The sequence below is a fragment of the Gymnogyps californianus genome, chromosome 2 (genome assembly GCF_018139145.2).
Source record: "Gymnogyps californianus isolate 813 chromosome 2, ASM1813914v2, whole genome shotgun sequence".
NCBI classification, from domain to species: domain Eukaryota; kingdom Metazoa; phylum Chordata; class Aves; order Accipitriformes; family Cathartidae; genus Gymnogyps; species Gymnogyps californianus.
This window is the reverse complement of record NC_059472.1, coordinates 163,509,580-163,524,547: the sequence shown is the minus strand read 5'-3', so window position 1 is coordinate 163,524,547 and position 14,968 is coordinate 163,509,580. Positions and strand designations below refer to the sequence as shown.

The 14,968-nt window shown below is 40.6% G+C and overlaps 1 long non-coding RNA gene across 1 annotated transcript; it reads left to right on the top strand.

The window, feature by feature from the left end:
- The first annotated feature begins 5,517 nt into the window (after positions 1 to 5,517).
- Positions 5,518 to 13,574, top strand: LOC127013783 (uncharacterized). The gene is made up of 3 exons (XR_007766118.1): positions 5,518 to 5,561; positions 9,823 to 9,951; positions 13,473 to 13,574. It is a non-coding gene; the product is annotated as an uncharacterized LOC127013783 (long non-coding RNA).
- Positions 13,575 to 14,968: the final 1,394 nt, after the last annotated feature.

Genomic DNA, 14,968 nt, shown 5'->3' with positions numbered 1-14,968 from the left:
TGCTTAGGATCCTGCAAGTATGAAACTCTTGTGCAGTGTTTGCAAACGCTGATTACAAAGTGCATTACATTAAAACATTGTCCATTTTTCTTGGCTACGTAAACAACACATATAAAGGTAGCAATTCCTCTGGTCCATATGAGGGGATATTCATCTAGGTGGCTGCTGCACTCAGTAAATGCATCTTTCCCACCCCTTTGCAAGCCTCGCTGTGCTCTCTCTACCCTTCATAGGAACTGTTGCTGCTTTCCTGTGGAGAAATGCTTTGGTAATGACCATTCTTCCTTTGCTGAGTCCACCTGCCACCATCCCAAAAGTCAAATAATCAGAATAGGGCTACTCTTTGTGTCCAAAAGGAAGAGGCATGTCATCTCTCCTAGCAGTTCATGCAGTGCAGTAAGTGAAGCTACTGATACTTCTTTCTGGACAGGAGTTAAGGGGCGGCTGTGACCGATGTGGCATTCTGAACTCAAATCGCTCCACTATACGGAGGGCACCAGATCTGCTGAACAAATCTATACATTCTTCCTGGGATTAAGCAACAAGAAGCAGTGAGGGTGCTCTTCCTGCCAAGGCATACTCAGGTATTCATAAGGGATTTCCTCTTCTGGGATTCCATCAAGAGAAGAATGGTGGGAGAACAGGGCAGCTGATAGAAGGTGATAAGCACAGAGCATCTTAGGGTACCCTAAGACAGCATACCTGAGCTCCTAACAGCACCCACGGGAACACCAACAGCACTCATATGAACATATGAACATAGATGGGCCAGTGCTTTTACCCTTCTCCATCAGATCTGGATTGAAGTTCGTTAGTGAAAAGACATTTACATACCTTGCCTCTCTAGATTCACAAGCACACCATGTTGGCAGATCACAGGCTCTTTCATCTAAGATCCATGCCTGGGCTTTGCCCAAGGACCTTAACGACTTGTCAGCTGAGACCTTGGGCTTTACCATATGTGGATCTTCTCCTACTCACCAGCTAGTCCAGCTTGAAGTTTGTTAGCAAATCTCACTCAACGTGCACACAGAATTGATGTTCCTGGTGAAGCACCCACAGCCCCAGTGTCTCCACTTGCTTGCACCAAGACCTACAGACCTACAGTGGCTGGCAGTCTGCTCTTCAGTCGCTGACACTTAGATCATCCTCAGACATGGAGAACAGAGTGAGATCTCACACAAAATAGTTAAGATTAGGATTTAACAGGGAGATAGGGTAGACTGCGGTGGTCAGGCACAGGGTCAGTCAGACAAGGGTACTGACCTGCTTACACATGGCTAACCCCATTTATTCCCCCTTCTCTCTATTTTCCCATGCTTTTCCTTTCCCCATGGACTTTGATTTCTTCCTTTCTCCGCTCGTATGACCTCCTGAATGAACAACCCATCCTTAATTACCTTTTCCGCATTGGTCATGGTTTTACTATATCTGCATCCAAATTTGGTATTTTTGATACTGTTACCTAGGTCATCTGGGCCTTATGTGGTATGACATTACCTGGGTCCTGTTGGCCTTGTAAGATCCTGGTCCCCAAATGGTCCCTCTGATTACCTCTGGAATTTGGCCATCTCTCACACAACTCCCCCTTCATCATGTGTGAAATCCAGCCGTCCTGCACAGTGCTATGTATAATTTTCTTCAGCTTTTCACTCTGTTATTTATGTTCGGCAGTTTCTAATGTTGTGTCCAGTAGTTTTTCATGGTCTGTTCAGTTAACTAAACCTCAAGCCAGTGCCCAGTTATCTACTTGCTGACCTTAACAGAAGCACTGTAAGTTCGGTGGCTCACATAATTTTCTTCTACAATGTTCTGCTTCTCTAAGATTCAGATAAACTGATAAACTTTGTGGGAAGATTTCACTGCTTCTGGATTATCTCTAGTAACAGCAATATGACTGTGTGGAAAATCAAGAGTATATTTTGTTATTTATATAGGAGTTGGCACTGTTGTCAGGAAAATAATTAACTCAGGTCCAGTAGCAAACAATAACATGCTTTGGCGCATAGGCTGAGAAATAGACAAAATGCAGAATAAAACTGCAGGAACAAAATACATGTTCTGACTGTCAAGTCAGTTTTTAAACATCCTTTTTCTCTTTTAAGATTTTTTTCTCTTCAGATACAACATATGTTTAATGCAAGAATATGAAACGAATACAGGAGATGTTTCATTTTTCTGTGCATATCATTGTCAGCAAAATAGATTGCTGCCTGGACTCTATCACGCATTTGCTTGCTTTCATGGATTCTGTAGGGCTTCCTCTCCAGACTAGCCTTGCTCTTATATCTCCTTTCTAAAACCTTTACCCTCGAGCAGTCACTTCGTGCAGAATCCAGTTGTTCTGATTAAGATAGAAATAAGAGATTTTGATCTGAGATTGAGATCCCCTTTCTTTCTTTTTTTTTCTTTGGGAGGGGATTTTAGGAAGGGGTTAAGAAGAAGATGGAGCAACCAGAAGGCCCTGCCTTAGCATCCTCTCAGACACCTTTAAAGCTGTTAAGAATAAACAGAAGTGCTCTACTTCCTTTAGTTTTGCCCTCAGATTTCTCAGTCCATCTCAAGCTTTTCCTCCTGCTGTGTGTTTGCAGTGCTTTTTGACTTCAGGTATGAATTGATCACCATCATCTCATACCAAATCGTTGCTATTCTGTTTCTTTATACACAGTGACACTAATGCATTGGGACAATCAAGCAGTTTTCTTCTGGGTGTCATCCTATTGTCCCTTTTTCTAAGGGAAACTACCATAAATAACTGCATGTCGTTGGAGCACTGTTCTGTCTCAGGGAAATTACAGTGTTTCCCCCTCCCATCCCTGCAGGGTGGCTGTTTGAGAACAATGCTCTGCGTGCTGCAAAACACTCTTTTCTTCCCCTAAAATGTGCAACCAGCTTCTAACTATTAAGGAATTCACCTGCTGTGGGCAACATGCTCGCTGGGTTTTTTTCTCAGCACTGAGGAAACTGCAGAAGGTTTTGCATCTGTCCTTGAAAAGCTTTTCCTACTGTAGTTTTCAAAGGCTTGTTTTGTAGTTTTAAAAGGCTTGACGTCTCCTGCCTTTCCTTTTCTCCCACAATTTGCAGCCCACTGCACGCTTCTGTTGAGATTGAAGTTGATGCCATCCCACTCCTCATGATTCTTTCTGTCCCGCTGTTCGTAGGCAGACTGAAGAGGGTCGCTTTGCCAATTTACAGGTGATAGGTATTGCTTTGCAAAAACCCTGTGTCTGTTTTTTTTTCCTCTAAGCTGGAGTGCATCGTCATTAATGGCATCAAACCGTATGCTTGAAATGTATTGTTTTATTGGGAATTAATGATAAAAAAGGCAGGAAGAGGAAGAAAAATTAGACAGCATGTAGCTGCATGCAGACTATATTTATGTAAATGGACTGGTTTCTGAAAACCAGGTCATGAATGAATTGGGAATTTCTTATAAATCCCTTGTGAAATGCTTCAGATTTTTAGCTATTGCTTTTTTTCCCTCTCCTTTCTTCTGTCTTGTGTCTTATGCTGAAGCTATAGAGTAAAATTTTAACTAACAATTTGCTAGGGATTCTCCGTGATAAATGCTGCAATGCTTATAGTCTGCAAAATAAACAGTAATTTACTGCTTTGACCTTAATTGATTAACTGACTTCAAAATGCACATCGAAACATTTGAGTATGTTCAGTTTCTTGTAAAATGGGAGATCTAGATGAGTAAGCGTTTGTTAAATACTAACAAAAGAAATCAGAGTTTAGGCAAGTAATTTTGGGCTTTAATATGGAAAAGGTAGACAAGTAAAATGATTTATGAAAATGGTAAGTATAACATGAAGGATTTTTTAGTTCCTCACTGCAGTCTTACTTTAAAACACTAGGGCGAGCTCATGGTTCGTGGTTTCTTTTTTTCCAGATGCTTGTTTGGAGAGCAGAGCCTCCTCATGTTCTGCTAACCATAAATAAAAGAGAAACTTTAAACAAAATATTGCCTTGTATTCCATATTGTAGCAAATTTTTGGGGCTAATTGAAGTGGAAATGTAATTTAATACAAGACTTAAATAATATTCTCAATGATGAATTAGCAAAACTCTATTTTTTACAGATCCTCATCCGTTGCTTATCCAAAAACTTTTTTTTTTTTTTTTTTGCCAGTAACAGTTCCAGGTGTTTTGGAACCCATTTAACATAGGCTTTTTTCTTTTTTTCCCCTCTGAGAGCAGCACAGGATTTTTAGTGTAATGTTAGAATTTTTATCATGCATTTTTTGAATATTTTCACTGTTGTAGTGGTCCCAACTATTCTGAATTTCCGTTGCGGTATTTGGGAGCATTTGGGTAAATGAACCACAAACAGTAGTAGCATTTCCGTTCCTTGATTGGATGAGCAGTTCTGGCATGAATAACATACTTGTGTGTGTACAGATAGTCTTTGGAGCCTCAAATATGCACCCATGAGATCTTGAAACTAATTTCTTATGAGTATTTCTGCTAAAAAAGGAATGCTTGGGTATTTGCTGAGAGACAATGTAAAAAGATGTCTGTCCCAAGCTCCTGCAGGAATTCAAGCCTAGTTGCATTTGTTACACTGTAATTTGAATCACTTCCAGTCCAGCAGCTTACAAACTTGTTTGGATTTTGTACCCAGACTGTGTGAAAAATTAAGTTTATTGAGATCTGCAGAAACTACACAATAATTGAAAATGGTTAATGTTTGGATTGAAAAATAAGGCTGAAGCTAGTAGGTTTGGGGACATTTACTTAGAGTCATGTGTATGTGCATATGTTAAGAACAATCATACGGTTTCTGTGGCTGCTGTCCTGGCCATTTTTTCAATCCTCAGCATTGCTACCATCAAATACAAGGCAACTGTACTGTATATTTGCACCACAACCCTGGATTATGGCAGGTCCCAAACGGTCTTGTTAAATATGTTCGACTCAGAATTGGATTAGATTAACTGGTGGAGACCCTACTGCAGGGTTTGGAGTCCAACTTTTGGAGGTAATTCCATAATTTGAAGTACCAACAGGATAAAATCGTGATTTTTTTAGACTAGATCTATCCAGGCCATACTGGATATTTCAAAAGGAGGTGCAAGAAAATCTGCAGTGGACAGGTCTGGCAAAACCTTACTTCTATTCTTAAATATACTTTTAATGGCACCCAGCAGACCTTACTTTGATTGGATTCTCTCTTATATTAACAACAGTTCTGATGGTGGGGAAATCTGTCCACGCCTAAAAGAATTTAAAACCAAAGATTCACAGAAATTGAGTAAGGAGTGAGTTTAGTGAAGTCCATGAATGGCAAGTGTTTTGAGTCAGAGAAGTAAATTACAGCTCATCTACATCTCACATGCATCAGCCTGGATCACACAGGTTTTGCTGAACAAGTGAGCCCCAAGAAGAGATGATTAGTTTGGATGTTACCATTTTACCAATTACTTTCCCCGTGTTTTAAATCAGACGGAGGGAGAAAGCCCAGTGGATCTTTAGTTTTCAACGACAGAGGCTTCACAGAACTGGGCTGTAAGTGGAGGAAGTCAGAGCATAGACACTGCGTACTTGCTTCCGAAGAGGTGTCTATAGTCTTTTTATTTTCTCCTGTTGTTTGTGGATGTTCTCAAAGTCTAATCGTTTATTTATTGAGACCTACGCCCTTCTTATGTTTATGCATGAGCAATTATCTATTTACTCCAGCATGGATAGGAGGCTACAAGGTTACAGTTGTTGCTAACATGTCTTTGAATGTCAGTTCTTTTGATTGCTCTGTTTTTCAGGGCGTTTGTTTCCCTTTAACAATGCTGTTTCTTTTTTGAACAACTGTTCTCATTAGTGTTATGTTGTTTAACAATAATGTCTAATTGTTAGAGCCTCTGCTTCCCCCAGCATTCATCGAGGTGTGTGGGGAGGTTTTGTTTGTGTTACAGGATTGTTTAGTGAAGACCTTCATAGAAGTGGTGTTGGATTGGAAAGTAGGAGTAGGGATTAAATAATTGATTACAACGGGAACATTCAATTGAAGTTAGGCACAGTGAAATTCAGGAGAACGTGGGGGAAGTAAAAATGATTTTTAATTGAGATTCTCTAGAAAAAGTAAGGCCAAATCTTTCCACTTCAGACAGTCTGTAATTTACAGTTAACCTACAATTAAAACTTTCAGATGTTAAGAGTGTTCATCTTCTATAATATCAAACTTGTATTTTGACTCCAGCGTCAGTTTTGTTCTTCCCTCCTGTAACAGGCAGTCCCTGAACCTTGAATCTCTTTCAAAATTTGGAGGTATTTAAAATTTGGATTTAAAATGTTTTGTGCCTGAGGGCTGTTCCTGCTTCACATATTCATCCAATTTGAATGAAGACCTTGAGGTCTGTCCAACCATCAAAGGTATTGGAATTTGCTGTTCTGGAGAAACATTAAAATTTTTCACTGGGGGAAGGGGAAGGTAAAATTCCAATGGAAATTGTATCCTGCCTTTCCAGCAGCCCTAGCAAGCATTTATCATTCTGTTTCCGTTCTTACTGAAGGCATGCCTTCGATATTAGAAACTTGTTATAAATTACAAACGTCCATAAGGTAGCTTTGAAACATTTGTGGCTCTGAAATATTCCTGTGCTCTCTTTAGGATCATCACTCAAACTTTATCAAAAATATCTGCGGTCTTATGTTCATGTTTTTTGATGGAAGCTAATTATAGATACTAAAACTAGCTGAAGCGGAGGACTTTTTTTTTTTTTTTGTGGAGGCATAAAGCCAAGATCATCATTACAAGGTTGCACAGTTTGTTGCCTGCGTAGGCCTGGGGAGCAGATGGAGGGAGGTATAGGGACTCTCTCAAGTGGAACTGGCTGGGAAACAGTACATCTGCTTTGTGAAAAATAGGGACGTCTTGAAATATGTGTGGATGCTAGTGTGGAGCTAGGCATGGTGCTTCCATGATAGATTGGGAGAGAAAGCAGCCTTCCTGCAACAGCAGGCTTTGCCGTTGAAGACAAGCTCTCAGTGATGTCAGATGCTGTATTCGCAGCGAGATTGGAGCCCAGGTGTTGTCCTCTCTGAGTGATATAACATGGGGAGGGGGGAATGAGGAGAATGTGTTTGCATGCATAAATTGTTTTAAAGCTTTTTTAGTCATTCTTCCTCGTTTTCTAGCAACTTAAGAGGACAATGCCTTTAAGCCTAAAATGCCACTGGAGAACTGCTCTACCCAGGTTTTTAATAAATTCTGATTCAACATTAGCTTCACCTCACTTACACCCACCTGATGCTGAAGGAACTTCTGTGATCCCAGACCCTGTTCACGTGATTTCAGCTTGACAGGGTGAAGTGATCTTGCTTGAGTCAACCTTGCCTCTACTTGGCAAGGTTGTTAGAAATACAGAATGACAGAACTGTGTCTCTGCTTGTTAGAAGTATAGAACCATTTGGGTTGGAAGGGATCTCTGGACATCTCTAGTCCAGCCTTGCCCTGAGCAGGATTCACTTCAAAATCAGATCAAGTGGCTTGAGGTTTTCATCAGCTGAGTGGTGAAAATCCCCAAGGACAGAGATTCCACAAACACTCCAGGCACCTCTCCCAGTGCTGCACCAGTCTCATGTTGAAAAAAGCTGCTCCTTCATGTCCTCTCCAAATTCCCCTTGCTGCAGTTTATGTCCATTGTCTCTTTTCCTTTCAGCGTGCGCCTCTGAGGATAGTCTGTCTTTGTCTTCCCTGTAACCTTCCACTAGATAGCTGAAGGCAGAAATTTGATTCCTTGCAGTAACCTTTCTTATTTGGTGCAATTGGAATAGAAAAGGAGGATGAATGCAGCCAAAGGAAAACTCATCTTAAGATTATCACATATTCATGGACATTTTTGACTGTTGACCCAACTCACCCAATTGAATAGAGTTCATCAGCATGCCCGTATCCCCCAGGCTAATTCCTCTAAGCAACACATACAAGAGAGTGGAATTTTCCTGCCTTTTATTTTAAATGTTCTAAATTAGATAATTACTTAAAGCCCTGACAGATTTACGAGAGTAATTGCCTAATTTTATGATGCAGCGCTACTGAAAACAGACATTACTTGATCTAAATCATGTCTTGAAAAGGAAAACCTTGCTGAATGTGTTTGAATAACAGCTGAGAAATACACTATCTAAAGTCCAGCCACTCACTGGGGAAGAGCCAGTTTAGCATCTGGCCAGGCCAGCTCCTGGGAAGCAGCACAGAGGAACTGGAAGTGCATGAAGCATGAGACTCCTTGGTACACAGAAAAGGGAATGGGGGAAGCGAAGGACTACTGAGGGCACACAAGTAAGGGGATCCAGAAGAATTATTTAAAGGCCTTGATGAATCCTTCATGCCAGTCAGCATGTTGAGTTCAATTTAAATCAGACTTTTTTTTTCTTTTTTTTCCTCCACTTCCAGTCATTCAAAACAACTCCACTTGTTCCAGCAGTATCGACCCTGAGATTAATTTGATCTACTGTAGCTAGTGCAAGGCACTCCATCCTCTCTCATGTTGACTGGCAGCACTTTTGAACTGTTAAAGTGCTAGGGTACTCTAGAAGAAGCGCCTATATTGGATAAAAATAACAAAATACAAAATTGTAGGAAATTTGTCTCTTGCCATTGTCACACTCTGCTCAAGCGTTTTTCTGACTCTCCTCCCAACCGTACAATGTCATAATGGCAGTTGTAAATCAAACAGCAGGTTTTTGGCCTATCTGTCCCTTCCTGGGAAACCTGATGTGCAAGTGAGAACTCCCAGTTACTCCCTACATGTGGCATTTTGTCCCCTTGCAATGATACCAAGCCAGAATAGCACCCAGCTATATTTCTTACTGTCTTTAGTACTGCTTTCAACACATTGAAATGGATTCTGGAGCCAGGCGGTTTTAGCTTTGAGGCAGTGTTATTATAATTTTATTGTATTTAATCACTTCAGAGGCACTTTTTCATATTGTTTGCAGAGTGGAGATGCTGGGAGAACTAATAATGGGCTCTTCTGCACGTCTACTAAATCTGCAGCAAACACAACCTGCCTTCAAAATAAGAGTGCTTTTATACTAAGAGCTTCTACCCTGAAGGCAAGATCATGTAGTAACTGTGCAAGTGCTGCAGTTTCTCTGCAAAGTGAATCCAATGGATTGAGGACACCACAATACATCAGATAACTTAAGGAGCTGGTTGGATTTCTTCTTGCAACAGGGATCATCTGACTTTGAACTAGGTGCTGAACTTCTGGGTTGCCGTGCCAGTGCATGAGGAAGGTGGCATTTAGTGAGTGATTTGTGCCATCTGTTTCAGAGAAGTATCTCAAATAGGTGGAATGAGTCACCTCCTGGAGGTGCCTATCTCCCCATTTAATGATAATAGATGTCTAGAAGAATAGCTGGGACCCAATAGCCAGATTCACCATACCAACTGAGCAGCTGGAGCTTACTGTCCACCTTAAGAGGAGTGAAATTCAATGAAATTACTCCTTGGGTCTCATTTTAGTTTACTTAGCAAACTTTGGTCAGACCAAACAATTAAAGAATTAAACAAACAGGATATTCCACTGAAGGTTAAAGGAAGGATGTAAGCTTGTTGCAGAAGTAAGAGTAACAACTGGTCTCCTGTCTTACTTAAAGAGATTGTCTTTATGTTGAAGTAGTGATTAGTAGCATTTACAGTGACAAAACTCTCAGAGATACAAAGGTCTGCAATATCTGTTTGTATCATATTTTTTACTGTTTACCAGTGAATTCAAAGTGACAACCTCCCGCAAAAGAGAATCGTATGTTGGTTAGGGTTTTTTTTTTCCTACTGCAGCTCTCTAATACAGGTTTTTCTTTGTTGGTGCCAAATAGCAGGTCTAACAACTCCTGCAATTTTCAAAAGACTGTGGAAGCAAGAGAACCTGAGCTCTGTCCAGTCCTGGCTCTGGAAGATGAGGACAGCTGAGGAACATTGGCAGAGCCCCCGCTTTGTGGGGAAAGGTGAGGAGACAAGCAGAAATTAACAGCTTTGATTTAACCATCCCGATTTACTAACTCATATGTCTTCATGATATTGCTCTGATACAGGGTGCTGATATGGCTAGATATTAAGATACTGACATTGCTGCTTTTTTAATACTGCTTACTGTTGCAGTTCCTCTACTGAACCAGTGTTTTTTTCAGTACCAGCCATCCCACTGCAAATTGCTATGGCAATAGAAATCAAGCACAAAAACAATCCTTCCCAAACACAAATAAAGGTTTATTTACCCACATTAATTCAACTGCATACTTTCTCATGAATATTTTGGGGGTATCAGTCTCAGAACAGAATGAACTGAAAAAAATTGCATTTAATATGAAAAACATGGATGACAAAATGACAGATCCTAGACACCCAGTTCTCCTGGGGGGATCGAGCTGCAGAAAGTAGGTATTCTACATGTTTCAGAAACCGAGGATCCTTCCAGTGACAACAGGCCACTCAGTCCCTGATGGGCTAATTTACTTTTTTGGAAAACAGATCACTCCAGAGTCCGCTGTACTAATATAGGAGATGTCTACACTGTCAACTAACTTGGCTCCCTGCTTTCTAGGGTCTGTCATTGACCATGTTAGTTAATTCCCAGGCCCTTTATAGGAGTCAAAAATCAGCTCCTTCTGGAGTGAAGCTTGAGTTTGGTTCATTCCAGGATTTCTGTGATCAGTAGAGACAGGCCTGAGCTCCTCCTGTCCTCCAGTGCTGCCCCAGCAAGCTCTGCATTCTCAGCTTGGTATCTTGTGTCCTCCAATTTACATCTTAAAAACATCTGGTCAGCTGCTGCATAGTCTGTTACCATCAATATTTTGAGTGGTGAAAAGATGTTCACTACAACAGGAATTGTCTAAAACAGCCCCAGTAGTGCCACACAGTTGAGTCAAATGCTCCTGAAGTGAACCCACCCATTCAGCAGGAGCTTCTCTGAGAGCCTCTGGGGTTCCTCCCTGGTGTACATGCATTTAGCAATACAGAAGTAGCAACAGGGGAAAAAAACCAATAAAAACCCACTCAAAACACCTTTTGGTGTATTCAAACTTCCTAAAGTGCAAATGTTTAAACAGAAGACTTGCTTTGTATAAATTCTATACTATTGCTAAAATGATAATCCTTCAAAATACACTGCTATATTTTAGATGTGCTTTCTCAGCACTACTTTAAGTCCCTTAAATCACCCCATATTGTCTGAATGCCACTACTGAATCACAGACTGAGGTTTCTCTTTCCTTAAATTATTTTAACAGAGGAATACTTAAAATGCTTTAAGTGTATACACTCTGTGTGCAAATAAGTAGAACTGAATTAAGTATGGTAGAGTGCTTTCTCTGCAAGTAAATTCACCATGTAATTTATCACGGTTTTATTAATAAACTCATATCTCAACAAGTGATTTTTCATATCAACTTTTAATTAAAGCTGACTTGTGTCTCTGTGGAAACTCTTTAAGATGAACTACCATTATCATAAGTCCATAATCAATCACTTGTAGCATGTGAACAGACCAGTAACTGCAGATTTTTTTTCCCAACTATTTATTAAGAAGCATTTGTTAAATTTCCCTATTTACAAGTGAATCTCTGTGCTGACAATGTATCTCAGAAATCAATCTGAGTCTAAACTCTTGTAGTTTACAGCCCAATCAGTAGAGCAATGATGATGGCCCATATGTTTACTGGAAAGTGAATTTATACATTATTTAAAACACAGGTTGGAACAAAGAATGGAAGAATTTTGTGATTTGATTTTCTGCTATGAAAATATCTTCTGGGAGGAAAGGAGGAAGCTTTCCATGATGCTTTGAAGATAGGTAGAGTGGAAGAAGCAGCTGTTTCTGAGGTGCAATATAAAATGAAATGACCTCTCCATCTGAAATTAGATACGCCCATGATGGAGTGTCATAAATCTAAGTGGCAGCATCAGATGCATGCCACTGTGTTTGTAGTAAAGCTCCATCCATCAGAAAAGAAACACTTTTTAATGAGATGATTACTACAAAAGAACATTCATAGAAGTCCAAGTTCAATAACTTCCTTAACGGAGTGTCCTGAGCAAGTGCTGCTTCATCTGACTGTTGGGTTGCTGATAAGTAGTCCACTGAAAGAACATCGCTACATCCAGCAATGGAAATTAATCAAATATAAATTAATGACATATTCATGGCAGCAGATATCCCACCTGTTCTGCCTCCAGCATTACTGGACCTGGGTGAACTATTTGGAGATGCCAGTCTGTTCACTGACTATTGTTCTGGTTTTCTCACCTCCTTTGAAAGATGTCAACAGATTGTTCCGTTGGCTTCTCACCTTCTGAACTACCCACAGATAAGTTAGCTTGGATGCTTGTGGCCTGCAGGCAGTTGCATCATCTATATACATGATAGCTATGTCATAGCCATGGGCTGGTGCAGGCTTGGGACTTCCCAGTCTCATCTGTCCCTAACTGCATTGCCTCAATGTAACTGGCAGGCTTTATTCTGCCCTTTCCTTCTTTTACCCGGTTGAGTGATGCAAAAAGAGGGAAAGGTAAAACTACCGAGTGATCAGTCTCTGCGATGAAGACAGTAGAGAGGTGTAAAAAACTATGACTGAAAGTGTGGACTTTTTTTTTTTTCTTTCTGTTTCCTAGGTCACGTATCAGGTGTTAGCTGAGGTTGCTCTCTGAGGCATGAAAATATTTTGTAATATCACCAACCTGGTGAAAGGTTTAGCCATGGGATTTTAATATGTTGTGAAATTCTGGTCCTGTCTCCTTCTCTAACCTCACCACTGCTAGGGCTCTTGGTAAGATGATTATATCTACTTTGCAGGCAAGATGCAGCCAGGTACCATATTTTCTTTCATTGTACTTGTCCTGGCTGGGATAGAGTTAATTTTCTTCCTAGTAGCTGGTACAGTGCTGTTTTTTGGATTTAGTAGAAGAATAATGTTGATAACACACTGAATTTTTATTTATTGCTAAGTAGTGTTTATACTAAGTCAAGGATTTTTCAGCTTCTCATGCCCAGCCAGCAAGGAGGCTGGGGGGCCACAAGATGTTGGGAGGGGACACAGCCAGGACAGCTGACCCAGACTGGCCAAAGGGATATTCCGTACCATATGACATCATGCCCAGTATATAAACTGGGGGAGTTGGCTGGGAGGGGCGGATCACTGCTCGGGAACTAACTGGGCATCGGTCAGCGAGTGGTGAGCAATTGCCTTGTGCATTACTTGTTTTGTATATTCTAATTCTTTTAGTATTATTATTGTCATTATTATTATTATCATCATTATTATTGTTCTTCCTTTCTGTCCTATTAAACTGTCTTTATCTCAACCCGTGAGTTTATTTTTTTTTTCGATTCTCTCCCCCATCCCACTGGGTGGGGGGAGTGAGCGAGCGGCTGCGTGGTACTTAGTTGCCGGCTGGGGTTAGACCACGACAGTACTCCAGAAGTTTAATATTTCTGGCTCAGACTCATTTTTTGATGCTTTTTGTATTGCAGTGGCATCGACTGAGTTTCTTTCCATTGCTTTTTTCGTCGCCACAATAAACTGACAGTAATTGGAGGATGGATAAATGAGTATGATTGCAGGAGAAGAGCTCATCTGACCGTATGTACCAGAGACTGTCAAGTGTTTGAGAGAATTCTGCTTCTTTTAGTGATAAAGTAGCGATTTATAGTTCAAAGCTGCGCCAGGGGAGGTTTAGGCTGGACATTAGGAAGCATTTCTTTACTGAGAGGGGGGTCAAACACTGGAACGGGCTTCCTAGAGAGGTGGTCGATGCCCCAAGCCTGTCAGTGTTTAAGAGGCATTTGGACAATGCCCTTAATAACGTGCTTTAACTTGGTCAGCCCTGAATTGATCTGGCAGTTGGACTAGATGATCTTTGTAGGTCCCTTCCAACTGAAATATTGTATTCTATTCTGTTCTATCCTATTCTATAATTTATACAACAATATTTTGTATGTAATTTGGGAAAGGTAATTTTTTGTTAATGGTTTGGGTTTTTTTTTCAGTTTCCTATCTGTTAATCCTTAATATCCTTAATAGGATTACATGATTTGGAACATGATGCAGGAAAGAGATCTGAAATCTGTAGCGTTCCTACAAGTTCTGTGAAAATCAGTGGCAAGGACCTAGCCCACATCAATTGCTATCCCCAGTGCTGGTGCGGGAGATCAGCTCCGTTACTAGCTTCCAGAGAGCCTGCGCGAGAGAGGAACACTACGAGTGCCCTGACAGCAGAAGAGCTTTGGTAAGAGCTGAGCCTTGCTTGGAGCAGGACAACCTGAACAGAAGATGTAAAAATCATACTGAATGAGACTTCCTATGACCCTCTACTTGCAAACTACTTCTGTTTCTCTTTCGGGATGAAGTTGACTCTGAAGACACAGCATGTTGAGATTGTGCAGGAACTTTCTCTTCCCATTCTCAAAATGCAAAAAAAAAAAAAAAAAAGAGAGAGCAACATCTACCCAGGGACAAATACTTGCAGTTTCTCAGCTGTTGTAGAAATGTGCCAAAAAGACGCAGTGCAGCCTAATTGAAGGGCAATTCATTTAAAAAGAGTAAATAGGCCTACCCATACAATCAGCTGTGTGAGCTTAGAGGACTGTAGCTGGACAGAAACCAGCATCTGTGTTGCAGCTTTCTTTGGCTGCCTTTATAATCTAATGAATGAAATAATGTAGTCAAAGAGTGTGATTGTAAGCTGTTGAGTGACGGTTTGCCAAGCATACTGTAATAGTAATTAAGGCACAAAAGGTAATAAAAATGTGGATAATTACATCATGTGCAACATGGCTTAACTGTTCTCTGCAAGAGCCACAGGAAATTTCTTCCCCTGTGAAGTGTTATTTTCTTGGATTGGAGGTCTAGTCAGGTATTCTGTTTTCCTTCAAAGTATCATATTCTGGTCCCTTCAAGAGGTGATGTATCAGAGAGCAATGAATCCTCCTAGGCAAATCATATTTTTGACATGCGTTTCTGTGCCCTG